This window comes from Hibiscus syriacus, unplaced genomic scaffold, assembly GCF_006381635.1.
Source record: "Hibiscus syriacus cultivar Baekdansim isolate YM2019G1 unplaced genomic scaffold, ASM638163v2 tig00111201_pilon, whole genome shotgun sequence".
In the NCBI taxonomy this organism is placed as follows: domain Eukaryota; kingdom Viridiplantae; phylum Streptophyta; class Magnoliopsida; order Malvales; family Malvaceae; genus Hibiscus; species Hibiscus syriacus.
This window is the reverse complement of record NW_024063017.1, coordinates 526,957-546,260: the sequence shown is the minus strand read 5'-3', so window position 1 is coordinate 546,260 and position 19,304 is coordinate 526,957. Positions and strand designations below refer to the sequence as shown.

The following is a 19,304-nucleotide window of genomic DNA, read 5'->3' as shown; positions in this document are numbered from 1 at the left end:
TGTCCAATTGGATGCTTCTAAAAAAACAAAAGAACCTTCCATTACAGTCGATGTAAAAGCAGCAAGTACCAAAGATTCGAAGCTCAACTCCTCTTAGACAGTGACTTTTAGGAATGTCTACAACTTAACTTTCTACTTTTATTTGTCACCCAAATCCCTTTTCCATTTGGGTTCTGCAAGCAAAGTACCAAATGTTCCATTTCCTGCAGGTTCAGGCAGCTACACCGTACAAAGGAATAGCAATACAACACGGTCTCAAAGTTAATGGAAAGTTATTTATAAAAAACAAAGGTTAATGGAGAGTTAGTCATTTAATGGAATATCCCTTCTTTGATTCCTTTCATCTACGGTTTCAAAGATTCGAAGCTCAAGTCCGAAAGACCAATAAACCATGGAGCTCACTTCTTCCATACTTATTTGCAGGTTGCTGTGGTTTTAATTAATCAACGTTTTGCAAGCCCCATGGCCATCACCCATGCAAACGAGGAGTTTAAAGCATAGCAACCTTCTCTCTAGCATGTCACATCACCCTGAGAACATGCCAAATAAATGATTCAACTCCAACAAGCCATACATAAAATAAACTTGAATCCAACCACTCAATTGACCTTGTTACTTTCTTTTTAAGCTGTGAATCAATGTACAGCAGCCTAATATACTATTAGAAGGATGTTATTTATTGATTTTTTAACATTTTTGATAAAACGCTACATAAAATATTATTTTTTATCAAAAATATTAATATTAAACACTACTTAAAATATTATTTTTCTACCTATTTTTACAAAAAATTAAATAATGAAATTAACATTTATGATAATATCCTAAACCCTATACCTAAACCCTAATAATTTATGATCGCTAAACGAAATTATTGGGTCGATTACTTTTAAGAAAAAGTATAGATTTAAGTATAGAATAATATTTTATCAATAGCATCAATTATTATGATTGATGTCAATAAAACAATAAAATATTGTTCTGTAGTTGCCTTTTCCTATAGGTAAGAATGAACAACTCCCGACATTATTTGCTTATTAACTGTATCTTTACTTTTTTTCCTTTTCTTTCTTTATTAATTACATCATATTCACCAGAGTCAATTACCAAATTTGTCTGGGAGCGTCGGCTTGTACAAATTGAAATTCGATTGAACCAGTTTAATAATCTAGAGGATGGAAAATTCACTGGTAGAAGCCTCCGTGCAAATGTTGTTTTCAATGGAATTTAATGACGAAGGCAACCATGCCATCTAGATTTCTTCCCAAGAAACTCTGTTGATGAACCAGAAATCAGAAACCAGTTTTCCTCTGAAGATAACAAAAACCAAATCTTCAAATCTTGGCAAAATCCATGGCTACGCCATTGATTCTACTTTTTTTCTTATCGGTTTTGTTATGGAATCCTTCATTTTCACTCTCTGATGGTCTACAGGCTGGCTCATCACTCTCAGTGGAGGCTCCGGCTGACGTTTTGACTTCACCTGATGGAAGTTTCAGTGCCGGTTTCCACCCTGTTGGGAAGAACGCTTACTCCTTTGCGATATGGTTCAATAAACCAACCTGCACTGCTAAGAGTTGCACCATCGTTTGGATGGCGAATCGGGACCAACCAGTCAATGGCAAATCCTCGAAGCTAAGTCTACTGAGATCGGGTAACCTTGTTTTAAAAGATGCTGGTCACATCATAGTTTGGGAAACGAATACTGTGTCGGCCACAGCTGTTGGATTGAAGCTCGAAAATGGTGGCAACCTTGTCTTGCGTGACTTTGAAGGCCTTATATTGTGGCAAAGCTACGATTCACCGACGGATACTCTGCTTCCTCTTCAATCATTCAATGAGAATTCGAATCTCGTCTCATCGAGAAGCCAAGGGAACTACTCTTCGGGCTATTATAAGCTTTACTTCGACAATGATAATGTCCTTTGCCTTGTGTACAAAGGTCCTGAGTTCTCAAGCGTTTTCTGGCCGAGTCCATGGCTTTTGAGATGGGAAGCTGGGAGATCCACCTTCAACAACTCCAAAATAGCTGTTCTCGACTCGTTGGGTAATTTTACCTCAACAGATAATTTTACTTTCTTGTCAGCTGATTATGGTTCGAATATCTCGAGGATGCTGAAACTGGATTCTGATGGGAATCTTCGGTCGTATAGTCTAAAAGAGGATGGTGAAGCTTGGATTGTTTCATGGCTAGCCTTCCCTCAACCATGCATGGTTCATGGATGCTGTGGACCGAACAGCATATGCATTTATAGTCCTAGTTTTGGGAGGAAATGTCGTTGCAGTCCAGGTTATAAGCTGAAGAAGCCTAATGACTGGTCTCTCGGTTGCGAACCGGAGTTTCCGCTTTCGTGTAACCAAACTGATCAGCTTGATTTCCTCAAGCTCCGCCACGTTGAATTCTACGGTTATGATTTCAAAATGTATCCTAATGTCACATTGGAGGATTGCAAGCAGATTTGCTTGCAGCTGTGCGATTGCAGAGGTTTTCAGTTCAGGTTTATCAAAGCTCACGAATCAGATGGTACATATTGTTACCCAAGACGCAACTGTTGAATGGACATCGCCCACCTAATTTTAATGCCGATTTCTACGTGAAATTGCCCAAGGCTATTGTCTCTTCTTACATTGACACTGTTGAATATCCCGAGTTACAATGCTCCAACCATGTGGAGCAGCTTGAACGAAAATATACCAAAAGGCAGCAAAACAAGTCATCTAGATTTTTCCTTTGGACAGCTTGTTCAATCGGGGGAGTGGAGTTGATTACCATTTTGTTGGTATGGAATTTCTTCATTAGAACCAATGATAAATCAAGTCCAACTGCAGGCTACCTTCTAGCTACAACTGGCTTCAGAAAATACACCTACGGAGAGCTGAAAAAAGCCACAAATACATTCTCGGAAGAGATCGGAAGAGGTGCAGGAGGAATCGTTTACAAAGCGACACTATCCGACGGTCGAGTTGCGGCAATCAAACGACTCCTCGACGCTAATAAAGGGGAAGCTGAATTCCTAGCAGAAGTAAACACAATTGGGAAGCTTAACCACATGAACTTGATAGAGATGTGGGGCTATTGTGCGGAGGGAAAGCACAGGCTCTTGGTGTATGAGTACATGGAACATGGATCCTTGGCTGAAAACATCTCTTCAAAGTATCTTGATTGGGATAAAAGATTTGATATTGCTTTGGGAACAGCAAGAGGCCTCGCGTATTTACATGAAGAATGCTTGGAATGGGTTCTCCATTGTGATATAAAGCCTCAAAACATTCTCATAGACTCTAATTACCGACCCAAAGTGTCGGATTTCGGCCTCTCTTGGCTTCTAAATAGAGGCGACGTGAAGTATTCAAAAGTTTCGAGGATCCGAGGAACCAGAGGCTACATGGCACCTGAGTGGGTGTTTAATCTTCCCATCACCTCCAAGGTTGATGTGTATAGTTATGGGATCTTGTTATTGGAGTTGGTGACAGCGAAAAGCCCTGCAATGGGAATCGAAGTGAGTGATGATGGAAGTTCAAAAGTGCATAGAACGTTAGTTGAATGGGTGAGAGGAGAAGTGGCAAGAGCCCTAGAGAGTGGAACATGGAAGCATGTAATATTAGATCCCAAGCTGGAAGGTATATATGATGAGGCTGAGATGGTAACTATGGTCAATGTAGCTCTTCGTTGCGTTCAGGAAGATAGAGATCAAAGACCCACAATGGGTGAAGTTGTCCGGATACTGCTTCGAGATGGAAGCCATAGATCCGCAGAGGAATGAATCATCTCTTGCACAAAAAATCAGCTATCTCCTGTAATATTTCTTTGTTACAGTGTTTCATGTTTAAGAAAACAAACTTAGAATGCTTCATGTATCTTTTATATTCAAAGAATCAGTGGCGTGGGTGAGTGTATATATATATATATATATATATAATTTTTGAATGAGATATACCAAAATAAATTTAAGATAAGCACAATCAATAAAACAAATAATTATTTGAAAAAATTTGAATTTTAGAATAGAGACTTGAACGTAGATCCATCACTACAAAAGATTATTGAAGTATATACATTGAATTTACATTAACTAAAATCATGTATCATTGATAATCAATATATAAGTAAAGATTAGTCACCTAAGAGTAATGTATCCCATAAAATTTCAGGGCAGGACTCTTAATAGTATATTGTATAAATTTTATTTAATAAAATTAATATTCACTATATATACAAAATATAACAATGGAAAACTATACAATATCGAGAATGAAGATGAATCTTGTTTTCACACTGCCGAAGAAAAGTACAAGACAAAACCTGAAGTCAAACGCCTTGTATCAGGACAAAAGTCATAAGTCAACAAAAAGTATTTAGCTGTTAGGTGGACTTTGTAGGAAACAATAAACCAAGACCAAGAGGTTGCTTAATGTATGCTAAAAGATGTTTCAAAGATCTCATATGAGAAATCCGAGAAGAGGAAACAATCTGACCTAACAAATGCACAGTGTGAACTGTCTGGTCTTGTGTTTGTAAGTTGTAGCAAACATCTTATCATCCTTCGATGCTCCTGAGGATCACGTAATAGTTCTCTTTCATTAGCACTCAACTTCAAAGAATGTATCATCGGTGAAACAACAGATCTCGTGCCTAAACAACTAGTATCTTTAAACAACTATAATGCATACTTTCGATGAGACAATGAAATTCTAGACTCATTACGAGTTATTTCAAATCCAAGAAAATAGTGTAAGGAACCTAACACTTTTAGCTTGAAGTGTTGTTATAAAAAACTTTAAACTTGATTTAGTAATTGCATATCTTTTTCAATCATAACGATGATATCCACATAGACAAAAAGAACTATGAATTCATCACCAGAACCTTTGGTGAACATGGAATACTCAAAAAAAGATTGTTGAAACCCAAGCTTCAATACTACATTTGAAAGGCATTAAACAACTGTCTGAAAACCTGTTTATATTCACGTATATGCACTTGTGTAATTTACAAACCATATTTAAGCCTTTTGATTGAGATTTGTAGTTAAGAGGTAATTTCATGTAAACCTCTTCATCTAAGACACCATTCAAGTAGGTGTTATTAACATCTAGCTGAAGAAGATGTCAATTATATGCTACTACTAAAGTAAGCAACAATCGAAAAGTAGTCATTTTGATAATTGGAATATCTGGTGACGAAAATGTTCCATGGACGGTTTCCTAAGAACGCACGAAAACACATTCTGAATGTTGAGCTTACAAGCTCAGTGCCACATTAATAATTGCACTATATTACATGCATTCACTAAATGCGCATGCTAGTGGTATGAAGACATGGAAATATTGATCTATCATGTTGAGGTAGGCATCATGATATGACTGAGAGTTCTGATTCTTGGAGCTTACACACCCCTATAGTCTTCTTAAAACACCCTCGGGTATCTAGGGTGAGATCCAAAACTACATCAGAAACGTACACTCGACCAATTTACTTCGTCGAGTCTTGGGGCATCTGCTCCCAGTTAGCAACTAAATTACCTTGGCACTGATTGGATATCCACTATACGATCGTTAACTGCTAAAGTAACTCAAGTGTTCTGATTGTGTCCCAAGCATCAAACAAGACTAGTTTTATGTCATATTGCCTGTTATTGTTTCTAACTGTTATGAGTTTATTTTTGTTCTCACTTGTAGTTTTATTTCATTGCATTATGGTATTATTGGGTCCCTCAATTTTATCCCTTGAACTTTTAGGTTTAATACCCAAATTTTTTTGTGGTTACCAATACTAAGCCCCTCAGTATATGCACTGACATTTGAGTATCGATACTAACCTATGGTATCGATACTACTAACTTATTAAAGGCTAATAGAAAAGGGCTGGAATCTATACTCTAGTTTAAGTATCGATACTCCTGGTCTGAGGTATCGATACATTCTTGAGTATCAATACCAATTTTGGCTTCAATGTTTTGAAAAATATATAAGTATCGACACCCCTATTGGGGAGTATCGATACTCTACCCTTGGTAACAATACTCCCGTGAGTATCGATACAAAAAATGGCTACTGGAATATGCTACGTGAACTTGGCATCGATACCACCCTGAGAGTATCGATACCTCACCTATAGTATCGATACCCCTTGTATGAGTATCTGTAACATCCCAAAAGTCGGGTCAATGACCAAAATAGAATTTTTGGTAATTTAGTGACCAATCTCATAAAAGATTGAAAGTTTAGGGATTTAAATGAAAAATATTGATGTTGGATTTAATAACAAAGTTTGAAAGTAATAAGGGTATTATGGTCATTTTTCAAGAAAGATTTTTATTTTCCTTTATAAAAGTTAATAAGCATGTGGGAAGGAGATAATTTCTCCAGAGCATTCTTCAGTCTTCTTCTTCCTCCTCTCTACCGTGAAGCCTGGTATAAGGTAAGTGGGTCTTCAGTTGGTTAATTCTTTCGTTTTAAAGCTTGTTTTGATTCTTGGGATATTAAGAAAGATTAAGAAAAGCTTTAGGTGGCTTAAAACTCAAAGATTAACAAGTTATGAGAAATTAAGAAAAATGAGTTTTTAAGTGAATTTTTAAAATAGAAGGAGTTAATAGATTTTGAAGTTGAATTTGACTTGTCAAGGGTTGAATTAAGAGATGTGAAGTGACACTTTGAGTTTTAAAACATGTTGAAAATTTGGTATGATTCTTGAAGTTAATCAAGAGGAGAGGATATTAAGGTTAAAGACAAGATAAATGAATAAAAATGAATCTAAGTATGTATATGTAAGTTAGGATTATAAAAGAGGATGAACCATGAAGTTTTGAAGATGAAAGATAGAATTATCGTGCCTAAAGAGTAATTTCTGGGCAAGGTGTATCGGTACACATTCAAAGTGTACCGATGCACTCTTTAAAGAAAAAACATCGAATGCCAGGAATGTATTGATGCACTATGAGTGTGCACCGATGCACCAAGACAAATTTTGAAGGTACATCGATGCAGTAAGGGGTGCTTCGATGCATCAATATTTCAAAGCTATTTTGGGTACCGATGCACCTATAGTGCATCGGTACAACCTTGAAGGAAAAAGTGAATATTAGTTTATTAAGTTCGTTTAAGTTGTTAGTATCAGATTACAAGGTGTATGTATCTGATAATTGCCTTAATATGTATAATTATATAGATTCAGAGCCTAAACAAGTTCCGGAATCATTGACAAGTAAAATCAAGGGGAAAGATAAGAGATTGGAATTGACTAGTGAGGCCAGGTGAGTGCATAATAGTGACATGTATTGTTTAATGGAAATATGACTTGTGATGAGTATATTTCCTAGAACAATATGCATGAAGTCATGAATAAGATTATGTGGTTGTTATTATTATATGTGTTATATGTGATTATATATTTTACATTAATTGTATGTATGCATAACTAAAGATATTGATACGTTTTGTATATGCTATAGGATTTGTGTAAAACACTAAAATGTAATAATGGAAGAACATGAAATAAATTATATGATAGAGACATAAGGAATGAAATGAACGAGTGAGCATAAGATAATCAAGTATAAGTCATATTATATGGTATAGATAATTACACGAGAAAGGTTAGAAGACTCTATGAGGATAATATAAATTCGAGGGCATATGCATAAATAAGGATACATAAGTTATATAGGGAAGATTTATATAGTTAAAGGAAACTATGGTTTATGAATTATAAAGGGAAGAACTACAAAGCTTTATGAAAGAGTATATGTATGAAGTAATGGGAGATTGATCTAATTAAATAGATTAAATTAGTATATATAGATGAATTATCTAAGTGAAAGGGGAAATGAGATAAGATAAGTATAAATTATTTATAGGATAGAATGAGACTATTTGAACATGTATTATAAACTTTATAAAGGATGAGTTATGTTAAATCATTATATGATATAAATATAGGGCATTACTATGTAAATTACATTAAAGAGACATGTTTACACGATTACAAGATATGATACAGGACATTAGATATATGAAAGAGAAAGTATATGTGATATGAGAAAGTGAAACAAGTTAAATGATGTTGAATCAGGTGAATATAAGAGATTAAAGCATAAATTATACGAAAAGATATAAGTCATAGGATATGACATGTTTATAGAAACACAGGAGAAGTGTTATATGCCATGTGATACATGAATACGAAATGATATGAGAATTTACATGAACTACGTGATTAAATGTATATGTGAATGAAGCTACGAGTTTATATGAATATGTGATATGTTTACATGAATATGAAAAATGATATAAAAGATAATGCCCATGATATGTGTCATGAAAGCTAGGGGTATAATTGGCATGCCAAGAGTCGAGGGTCTACGCGGTCCTTCGGGACATATATGTATCCTTTGGACCATCTATGAGGTCTTTTGAGACACATACTTGGTTCTTGGAATATGTATATGGATCTAAAGGAATTTTCTACGTGGTCCTTAGGGACATCTTATATGGCACTTCGGTGCATTTCTACGCGGCACTTAGGTGCAATTCTACGTGGCACTTCGGTGCATTTATACGAGATGTGGTGACAGCATTAGTGTACAACCTCTATAGACTCACATATCTATAGTTCACATATGTGTACATGGGCTAATAAAAGAAGATGATATAAAAGAGCCTTGTATGATATTATGTGCTTTGTTTGCAATCTTTATGGTGAAATGATATATGTGATATGATGGTGATGTGTATATAGCTTGGTTAAGAAGAATAGGTACAAGAACATATGACTAAAAGATAAAGAACGAAAATAAGACTATTAAAGAGATAATGAGAAATTTATTACATACGCTTTATATGTTTTATGTTAGGAAATATGTTACCAGAATTATATGATGATATGGGTATTTTCTTTGTGAAACAATATGTATATATATGATATACAAAATGCAATAAGTATAATATATATTAAACAAGAGTAATAATAATAATATGTAAAAAGGAAATGATATATATATATATATATATATATTTATGTTTGGATGCATTTTATGGTTTATCATGATTACATGAAATGTGCATAATAGGAATTAGTTATGATATGCTATAGTCAGATTGTTTATGCTTCACTAAGTCATAGACTTAGCGTGTGATTGTTTCACACGTAGGTTACAGAAGCGAGATGAGAAGCGAAGAAGAGCAAGACAGGTCAGCATCCCCCTTACAAAATTTCAGATCAGAAAATAGATGATTTAAATGTGTTTGGTTGTTTTGAATATAGTTGGCATGCACTAATTGATTGAGTTAAATGTGCTCTGATCGATTTTGGTTACTGTGGTCAATTTATGTAAATAAATCGCTTTTACTTTAATGAAAGTTTTAAATTTTCTTTGAATTTTGTTAAGAGTCAAAGTTTGAAAAGTCAATGTGACACCTCATACTCGTATTTGGGTCGGGTACGGGTCTGAGGGTGTTATATTTAATGGTATCAGAGCTAAGGTTTAGCCGATTCTCGGCATAAACCGAAGTCCAAAGTGTCATAAAATGTGTACATGCCAACACAAAGTGAAAAATTTCTGATATGATAGTGTAAGGAGTATGTTGTCTTGCTAATAGAATAAGATTAGTTTAATATAGTAGAAATTTGATTATGAGAATTTCAAAGAAAACGAGAGATGAACCTGATGGTAGTAGCAATTCACCTGCCCTGGCCAGGCAGAAGGAAGAGTGAACACCTCAGGAAGTGCCTCATAAGATCAAAGACTGATTTCAGAAAGTTGAAATCATATTAAAAAATAATAAAAAGTTTTCACAGTTTTGAATCGGAAAAGTGATATGAAGTATTCTTATTATTTCATGGATACGATAGAATATGGTGAACAAGTGTCACCATAAGAAAGTTAAAAGATCTAAGGATGTGGTTAGAATTTGTATAGAGTTTGAGAATAAGTGCATCAGTGACAAGCGTATAAGATATATACAGCCATAGTCTATGAGTTTTAAATAAAGGAATAGTACCGTGTATAAGCAAGAATATGAATAGAATAAGGGTTTTCATTTTAGATAGAAAGAGCTAGTGTTGGCTAACCAGATTATGTGATGGAAAATATATATAAATATAATATTTTGAGATGTTGTCAGGATAAGACAACCAAAGATGAGGTGAATCGAGATACAGTTGTATATTTTGATCATAATAATGTGATATAGTGAAGAAAATGAGGATTCGTATGTTTGAGTAAAGCTAAGGATTGATAAGAAGAGTTTAAGAATGGGTACATCAGTGATCAGTTTTTAAAATAAAGGAAGTTAGAATGTTGAGTTGGAACAACGGAAATTTCATGGTGTATGAGAATAAATGTGGATTTGATAAGTTAATTAAACTATCGCTGAGATAATTCCGACTGAAAGGAATGTATATGAATGGTTCGATGAAGGTTTATGTTTTAGATTGAAATAATTGGTGCTGACTAACATAATTATGTGATGATAAGTGTATTAAGTTAAAGGATTAGACGATGTTGTCAGGGTAAATTAACTAAGTATGGTGTGAATTGAGACATGATTATGTATTTTGATCATAGAAATGTAAGGTAATGGAAGAGACAAAAGAATAGTAATGTATATGAATAAGAGTGTGGGTTGGATAAGTGAGTAAATTGCACTGGTTGGATTTCAACTGAAAAGAGGAATATGAGTAGTCTGATTAGGGCTTATGCCCTAAATTGAAACATTGTTATTAATTAATTGTAATGGTATGGATAATAAAGTTATAAGATTTGAAGAAAAGATAAAGTTAAGTTAATCAAGTATGATGTGGATTTGGATATGGTTTGATCATATAGATATGATGTAGGCAAGGAAATAAGTATTGTATGTTTAAAAGGGAGATTTGAGTAAGGAAATACAAGTACAAGAAATGGTAAAGAATGAGGTTCTATATAAGTAAAGTGGATTATCAAAGTTATGAAGATGCGATGAAGATCGGTAATCAGAGATGAGTATAAATGATAAGAAAAGAGTATGTGAACATTAAATAAAAAGATATGATATGTATACAAAGATTTTGATTTTGAAGGAAAGAAAGAATAAAGGGATAGGAAAAGATTGTGTGTATAGTAATACAGACAAGGATTAAGAATGAGCAAAAGCTTGATTTATGTACAAAGTATATAGAGAATGATGAAAAAGATCAAGTGATTCATAATAATAAGGAATAAGGATTGGGGTAAATGACTATAATGAATGATATTATATGGACTTATAAAGATGTGGATGTATATGAAGATTTGAGTTTGAGGAAAATGGTAAGTTTGCTAGCGGTGACAGGAAAGATTAAGAAAGGGAAGCAACATGAAAATATTAGAAGACATGATATTATAAAGGTATGCAGTGAAAATTTGAGGACGATTCTTAAGGATGGGAGATTTGTAACATCCCAAAAGTCTGGTCAATGACAAAAATAGAATTTTTGTTAATTTAGTAACCAATCTAAGAAAATATTGAAAGTTTAGAGATTTAAATAAAAAATATTGATGTTGGATTTAATAACAAAGTTTGAAAGTAATAAGGGTATTATGGTCATTTTTTAGGAAAGTTTTTTATTTCCTTTTATAAAAGGTAATAAGTACGTGGGAATGAGATAATTTCTCCAGAGCATTCTTCAGTCTTCTTCTTCCTCCTCTCCACCGTGAAGCCTGGTATAAGGTAAGTGGGTCTTTAGTTGGTTAATTCTTTCGTTTTAAAGCTTGTTTTGATTCTTGGGATATTAAGAAAGATTAAGAAAAGCTTTAGGTGGCTTAAAACTCAAAGATTAACAAGTTATGAGAAATTAAGAAAAATAAGTTTTTAAGTGAATTTTTGAAATAGGAGTTAATAGATTTTGAAGTTGAATTTGACTTGTCAAGGGTTGAATTAAGAGATGTGAAGTGATAGAATGAGTTTTAAAGCATGTTGAAAATTTGGTATGATTCTTGAAATTAATCAAGAGGAGAGGGTATTAAGGTTAAAGACAAGATAAATGAATAAAAATGAATCTAAGCATGTATCTGTAAGTTAGGATTATAAAAGATGATGAACCATGAAGTTTTGAAGATGAAAGAGTGAATTATCGTGCCTAAAGAGTAATTTCTGGGCAATGTGTATCGGTACACATTTAAAGTGTACCGATGCACTCTTTAAAGAAGAAACATCGAATGCCAAGAATGTATCGATGCACTACGAGTGTGCACCGATGCACTAAGAATTATTTTGAAGGTGCATCGATGCAGTAAGGGGTGCATCGATGCATCAATATTTCGAAGCTATTTTGGGTACCGATGCACCTATAGTGCATTGATACACCCCTGAAGAAAAAAGTGAATATTAGTTTATTAAGTTCGTTTAAGTTGTTAGTATCAGATTACAAGGTGTAGGTATCTGATAATTGCCTTAAAATGTATAATTATGTAGATTCAGAGCCTAAACAAGTTCCAGAATCATTGACAAGTAAAATCGATCAAGGGGAAATATAAGAGATTGGAATTGACTAGTGAGGCCAGGTGAGTGCATAATAGTGACATGTTTGTTTAATGGAAATATGAATTGCGATGAATCTATTTCCTAGAATAATATGCATGAAGTCATGAATAATATTATGTGGTTGTTATTATTATATGTGTTATATATGATTATATATTTTACATTAATTGTATGTATGCATAACTAAAGATATTGACGTGCTTTGTATATACTATAGGATTTGTGTAAAACACTAAAATGTAATAATGGAAGAACATGAAATAAATTATATGATAGAGACATAAGAAATGAAATGAACGAGTGAGCATAAGATAATCAAGTATAAGTTATATTATATCGTATAGGTGATTACACGAGAAAGGTTAGAAGACTCTATGAAGATAGTATAAATTCGAGGGCATATGCATAAATAAGGATATATAAGTTATATAGGGAATATTTATATAGTTAAAGGAAACTATGGTTTATGAATTATAAAGTGAAGAGCTACAAAGCTTTATGAAAGAGTATATGTATGAAGTAATGGGAATTTGAACTAATTAAATAGATTAAATTAGTATATATAGATGAATTATGTAAGTGAAAGGGGAAATGAAATAAGATAAGTAGAAATTATTTATAGGATAGAATGAGACTGTTTGAACATGTATTATAAACTTTATAAAGGATGACTTAAGTTTAATCATTATATGATATAAATATAGGGCATTACTATGTAAATTACATTAAAGAGACATGTTTACACGATTACAAGATATGACACAAGACATTAGATATATGAAAGAGAAAGTATACGTGATATGAGAAAGTAAAGCAAGTTAAATGATATTGAATCAGGTGAATATAAGAGATTAAAGCATAAATTATACAAAAATATATAAGTCATAGGATATGACATGTTTATAGGAACACATGATAAGTGTTATATGCCATATGATACATGAATACGAAATGATATGACAATTTACATGAACTACGTGATTAAATGTATATGTGAATGAAGCTACAAGTTTATATGAATATGTGATATGTTTACATGAATATGAAAAATGATATAAAAGATAATGCCCACGATATGTGTCATGAGAGCTAGGGGTATAGTTGGCATGCCAAGAGTTGAGGGTCTACGCGGTCATTCAGGAAATATATGTATCCTTTGGAACATCTATGAGGTCTTGAGACACATACTTGGTCCTTGGAATATGTATATGGATCTAAAGGAATTTTCTACGTGGTCCTTAGGGACATCTTATATGGAACTTCGGTGCATTTCTACGTGGCACTTAGGTGCAATTCTACATGGTATTTTGGTGCATTTATACGAGCTGTGGTGACAACATTAGTGCATAACCTCTATATAATCACATATTTTTAGTTCTCATATGTGTACATGGGCTAATAAAGAAGATGATATAAAAGAACCTTGTATGATATTATGTGCTTTTTTTGTAATCTTTATGGTGAAATGATATATGTGATATGATGGTGATGTGTATATAGCTTGGTTAAGAAGAATAGGTACAAAAACATATGACTAAAAGATAAAGAAAGAAAATAAGACTATTAAAGAGATAATGAGAAATTTATTACATACGCTTTATATGTTTTGTGTTAGGAAATATGTTACCAGAATTATATGATGATATGGCTATTTTCTTTGTGAAACAATATGTATATATATGATATACACAATGCAATAAGTATAATATATATTAAACAAGAGTAATAATAATAATAGGTAAAAAGGAAATGGTGTATATATATATATATATATATATATATATATATATATATATATATATATATATATATATATATATATATATTTATGTTTGGATGCATTTTATGGGTTATCATGATTACATGAAATATGCATAATAGGAATTAGTTATGATATGCTATAGTCAGATTGTTTATGCCTCACTAAGTCACAGACTTAGCGTGTGATTGTTTCACACGTAGGTTACAGAAGCGAGAAGAGAAGCGAAGAAGAGCAAGATAGGTTAGCATCTCCCTTACAAAATTTTAGATAAAAAAATAGATGATATAAATGTGTTTGGTTGTTTTGAATATAGTTGGCATGAACTAATTGATTGAGTTAAATGTGCTCTGATCGATTTTGGTTACTGTGGTCAATTTATGTAAATAAACTCTTTTACTTTAATGAAAGTTTTAAATTTTCTTTGAATTTTGTCAAGATTCAAAGTTTGAAAAGTCAATGTGACACCTCAGACTCGTATTCGGGTCGGGTACGGGTCTGGGGGTGTTACAGTATCTATACTTCTAGCCCAAAATTCCTTTATTTTTAGCATCTGAAGAACATTATCGATAATAAATACCCTATTTTAGGCATAAAAATGCCTCTCCAACATTCCCAAGCATCCTATTGAGTTCCCTAAATGTCATTAAAGTGTTATGTCTGATAATATGGGTCATAATAAGTTTATAAACATGTTGAAAATGCCTAAACATTGAAATCTACCATGAACATGCTTAATGACTCGTGCAAGCTAACAAAACTCACCTAGTGATCTACATATGGTACAGTTGAGTTAGAAGTAGTTGCCTTGTATTTCTATGCTGCTGAAAACACCCAAGGTTCAACCAAGAGTGACTTTTTCCTTTTCCCTAGACTAAGAGCTTTCCACAACTTCTCTTACTAGATAATAAGCAACCACAAGTTTTACTAACATTGTTGAGAAATTTAGAAAAGAGTTTAGAACTTTTCTTAAGGCTTGAATCTTTGAAAAATTGGTTGGTTTACTATGAGTTTCTAAACCCTCACTAAACTCACTTTTGACTACCTTGATGAAATGAAGAGATGAAGGGCTTGAGATGAGCAGGATATGATTCTTACCTGTAGAGTCTTAGACCAAGCTTGCTAGGTCACCAAGTTGTTACCTTTTTCTAGGTTACTGAGGAAAAAGATGAAGGCTTATAGAAAGGAGAATAAGAGACAAAAGAGAGTTGAGGAAGAAAGGTGTCAGATGTGAGATCACCAAAATAATGAGTTTTCAAACTTTATTTCAAAAAAGTATAATTATTGTTTTAGTCCTCCTAGTTTTGATTACCAACTAAACACCCCGTTTTTAATCAAATATTGGGCTTAAATCAAGCTCAACTCCACCCAACTTGGTTCAAGGCTCCCTACAAGCTAATGGATTTATTTTGAGTCTCACTCGGGTTAACCCGGGATCCAGGGCATTACAAAGCCAATTCACCCCTATTGGCTATATTTTTGTTGTTGTTCATAAAGCCTTAAATCCCAACAATAACCCAAACCAAGTTAATTCCAATAGACCAAACCAAAAATAATACAATAAAATGAGAATGAAAACAAAGAATTTTAAAACTAAACTATTTAAATAAAATGAGAAGAATGACGAGATAGGTAAACAAACATGTCATGGTTGTCGAATAAGATATGAAATAATGATTCAATAAGGTAATTAGTGGTTTTGAGATTTGAGAGATAAGAAAGGGTTTAGTGTCTGCGTTGTTAGGAGGCGGGGTTGAAGAGTAAAGTTTGATATTAGGGTTTGTTTTGTTAGTGCAGTAAAATAATATTTATTAATTAATAATATTTTTATTTTTTATTAGAAATTAATAGATTAGTCATTTATCCTCTTTTTTATTGTTTAATTACAAAATTAGTAATTAATATTTAGATTTTTTGAATGAAATAATTTTAAGGCAACTATTAAAAAATAATTTAAAAAATTAATGATTTGCTCACGAACTTATCAAGTCAAGTTAGACTTTGCTCAACTCAAATTGTTAAGGTATCGAGTCAAATTCGAGTTCAATTCGAGTCAAGTATTGATCAATTTTTGACCGAGTCGAGTTCGAGCAGCTCACGAGCTATTCAACTCATTAATCAGCCTAGTGATGAAACTAGAACTTGATTTATATTATAAACGATTCTAATTTATTCAAATATATATTTATTATACCTAATATACGTATTTAAATCTTCCATAATATCAAAAAAAATTAAGTAGCTAGACTAATCCTTAAACATGTTAAATTTAAAAATAAATTTAACATTTGATCACTTTTAATAGTAAATCGAGTCAATATTAAGGCACAAGTCTACATGTTTAAAAGAAAATGTCAAAGTATTAGTTAATTAATTTGTCCGAAACTGATATGAGTGCTATTAATGTGGAAGACAATACTGACACTGAGGCTGCTTATCTAAACTATACACAGTCAATAGTTTTTAGGGTAAAGTATGTAAATGGTCCCTCGACTATAGATTGATACTTTGTTGAGTTCTTCAATTATTAAAGGTTACAAAATGGTCTATCAATTATAAGATGACACTTTGTTGAGTCACTTAACTATTAAAAGTTATAAAATGGTCATTCAACTATTCATATATTCCAAACTCATCATTTTTGTCATAAAAATAACAGTTAACTAAGTTGGACGTTAACATATTGTCTAGGATATGATAAAATTTGATCTCATAACCATTTGAATTGTATAGTCGATTGAGATTCTTAGATCATATTTTATTATATCCAATCAACAATTTAACGTACAACTCAAACTACCATCAATATTTTAACAAAGGACGAGTTTAAAATAAATGAATAGTCGAGTGAATATTTTATAACTTTTAATTGTCAGGACTCAACAAAGCAATGTCTTAAAGTAAAGTGACCATTTTGTAACTTTTAACAGTGAATGACTTAACAAAATAACATCCTTTAGTTAAGAATCCATTTGTGTACTTTACCCTAACGTTTTTCCGAAGGAAAAGTTATATCGTTGCAACACCCATCTCTATCAAATTGTTGATAGTTCAGCGCTACAGAGATTAGCATTCCATAAATTGTCCGAACATTTGTCAACATTAGAACAGTTGTATTATTAAATTATCAAGTAAACTTAAAATATAAAATAGCACCGAACTTAATAAATCTGATTAAATTAACCCTTGAATTTAATAAATTTAATTAAATTGATTATGGAACTTTTTATAAAAGCTTATTAAGTTTGGGGTTAATTTAGTCGAGTTCGGACCTCTACAATTGGGTTCAATTTAATCCGAATCTGGGTTGAAGGGGCTATGGACTAATTTGAATTTAATATATTTAGCCAAGCAGTATTCGTGTAATTGGGATAGCATATTGAATAAACCTGTAATTGGACTTGGTTTGCAATATAATGGGCTGCTGTTTAAACATATTTTATTTTTTTGTATATAATTTAAGGTACCTATAAAGGTAATATCTATAAAATCTTTATTAAACATTGACGATACATATACAGTTGTAGACACAATTGTTAAAGTTAGACCTTAAGAAAAACTAGCACTCCGTTTAATCATTGGGATACAATTGTTCGAAGTTAGATCTTAAGAAAAACTAACACTCCATTTAATCATTAAAATCACTCGATAAATTCTAAAAATTATTTTATTTTGTTATTTGTTTTGTTTTAGATATCTTATTTGAGCTTGTAAAATGATTCGGATTAAAACTAAATATTACAATAGTTATTAAGATTATAGAGTAAATGATAATAAAATATATTTCATTGTGCAATCGGTCTAAAACTATATATGAAACAGATATAAAAGAAATTAATTATTCAAAATTTGAAGAAAACGATACAAAAGAATTATTTAGTAATCTAAAATTCAATCATGTCATATATCATAAATATAAACATTCATTGTCTAATGATTAAAACTATTTAAACTTATATTATCTTATATTAATCTTATATTTGTATAAAAACAATAAGAAAAATATTTTATATTAATCCCATATTTATATAAAAACAACATCAAAGAATTGAAATGATTTAATATATTATTTTATTATATATCTATATTTCGGATGTATTGAATTTTTTGGGTTAAGAAGTCTATTTATATTATATAATATACCTAGAACTGGGATGTCTTGAAAATTATTCTTTTTAGGAGGCCTATCTAAAGGGTAGTTTTTTAGTAAAATAGATGGTCCTCAATTATAAAATAAATATTAAATTTTAATTTTATTATAAATAAATAAACATTATTAACTATTGTTAAAAAAATAATAATTAATGAATAATAATTCATTTGATCCCTCAATTGTAATTAAAAGTTTATTTTAATATTTTTATTTTTTTAAACAATTAATTTTAAAAGTCAATAATTTTTTCAAAAATATATGAAATTTATAAATTTTTAATTATAAAATATTTATTATCATCATCATTTTGTAAAATAAATACTAGTTATAAAACTTTTATAAAATTATTCATATTTTAAATTATTTACCCTCAAAGTTTTTATATACTATATTATACGTATTGTGTAATTTAATGTAAAAATTAAAATTTATCGAGTTATAAAATAATTTACAAAACAATAATTAAAGATTGTAATGTAAAAAGTCTTTTAAGCACACACAAAAAAATAAATAAATAAAGTTGACGTTATACAAAAATCACCATAACAGAAATTAATTACATATTAGACACCAACTTAAAATATATTTACAAAATAAGTACCTGATTTTTACACTGCCTTTCAACACGTTAAGTAACTACATGGTGTCTTTATACAAAGAGTGTTAGATTAGGAAATATATCTGAAAGGGTGTCTAATAGGTAAATATATAACGAAAATGTGTTTTTTTGGGAAAATTCCCCTATTAACTGTATCTTTACTTTTTTTCCCTTTTCTTTCTTTATTAATTACATCATATTCACCAGAGTCAATTACCAAATTTGTCTGGGAGCGTCGGCTTGTACAAATTGAAATTCGATTGAACCAGTTTAATAATCTAGAGGATGGAAAA

General features: G+C 31.6%; 1 pseudogene; it reads left to right on the top strand.

Annotated features, from left to right (window-relative positions):
* Positions 1-1,326: 1,326 nt before the first annotated feature.
* Positions 1,327-3,814, top strand: LOC120155697 (annotated as a pseudogene).
* The last annotated feature ends 15,490 nt before the right edge of the window (positions 3,815-19,304 follow it).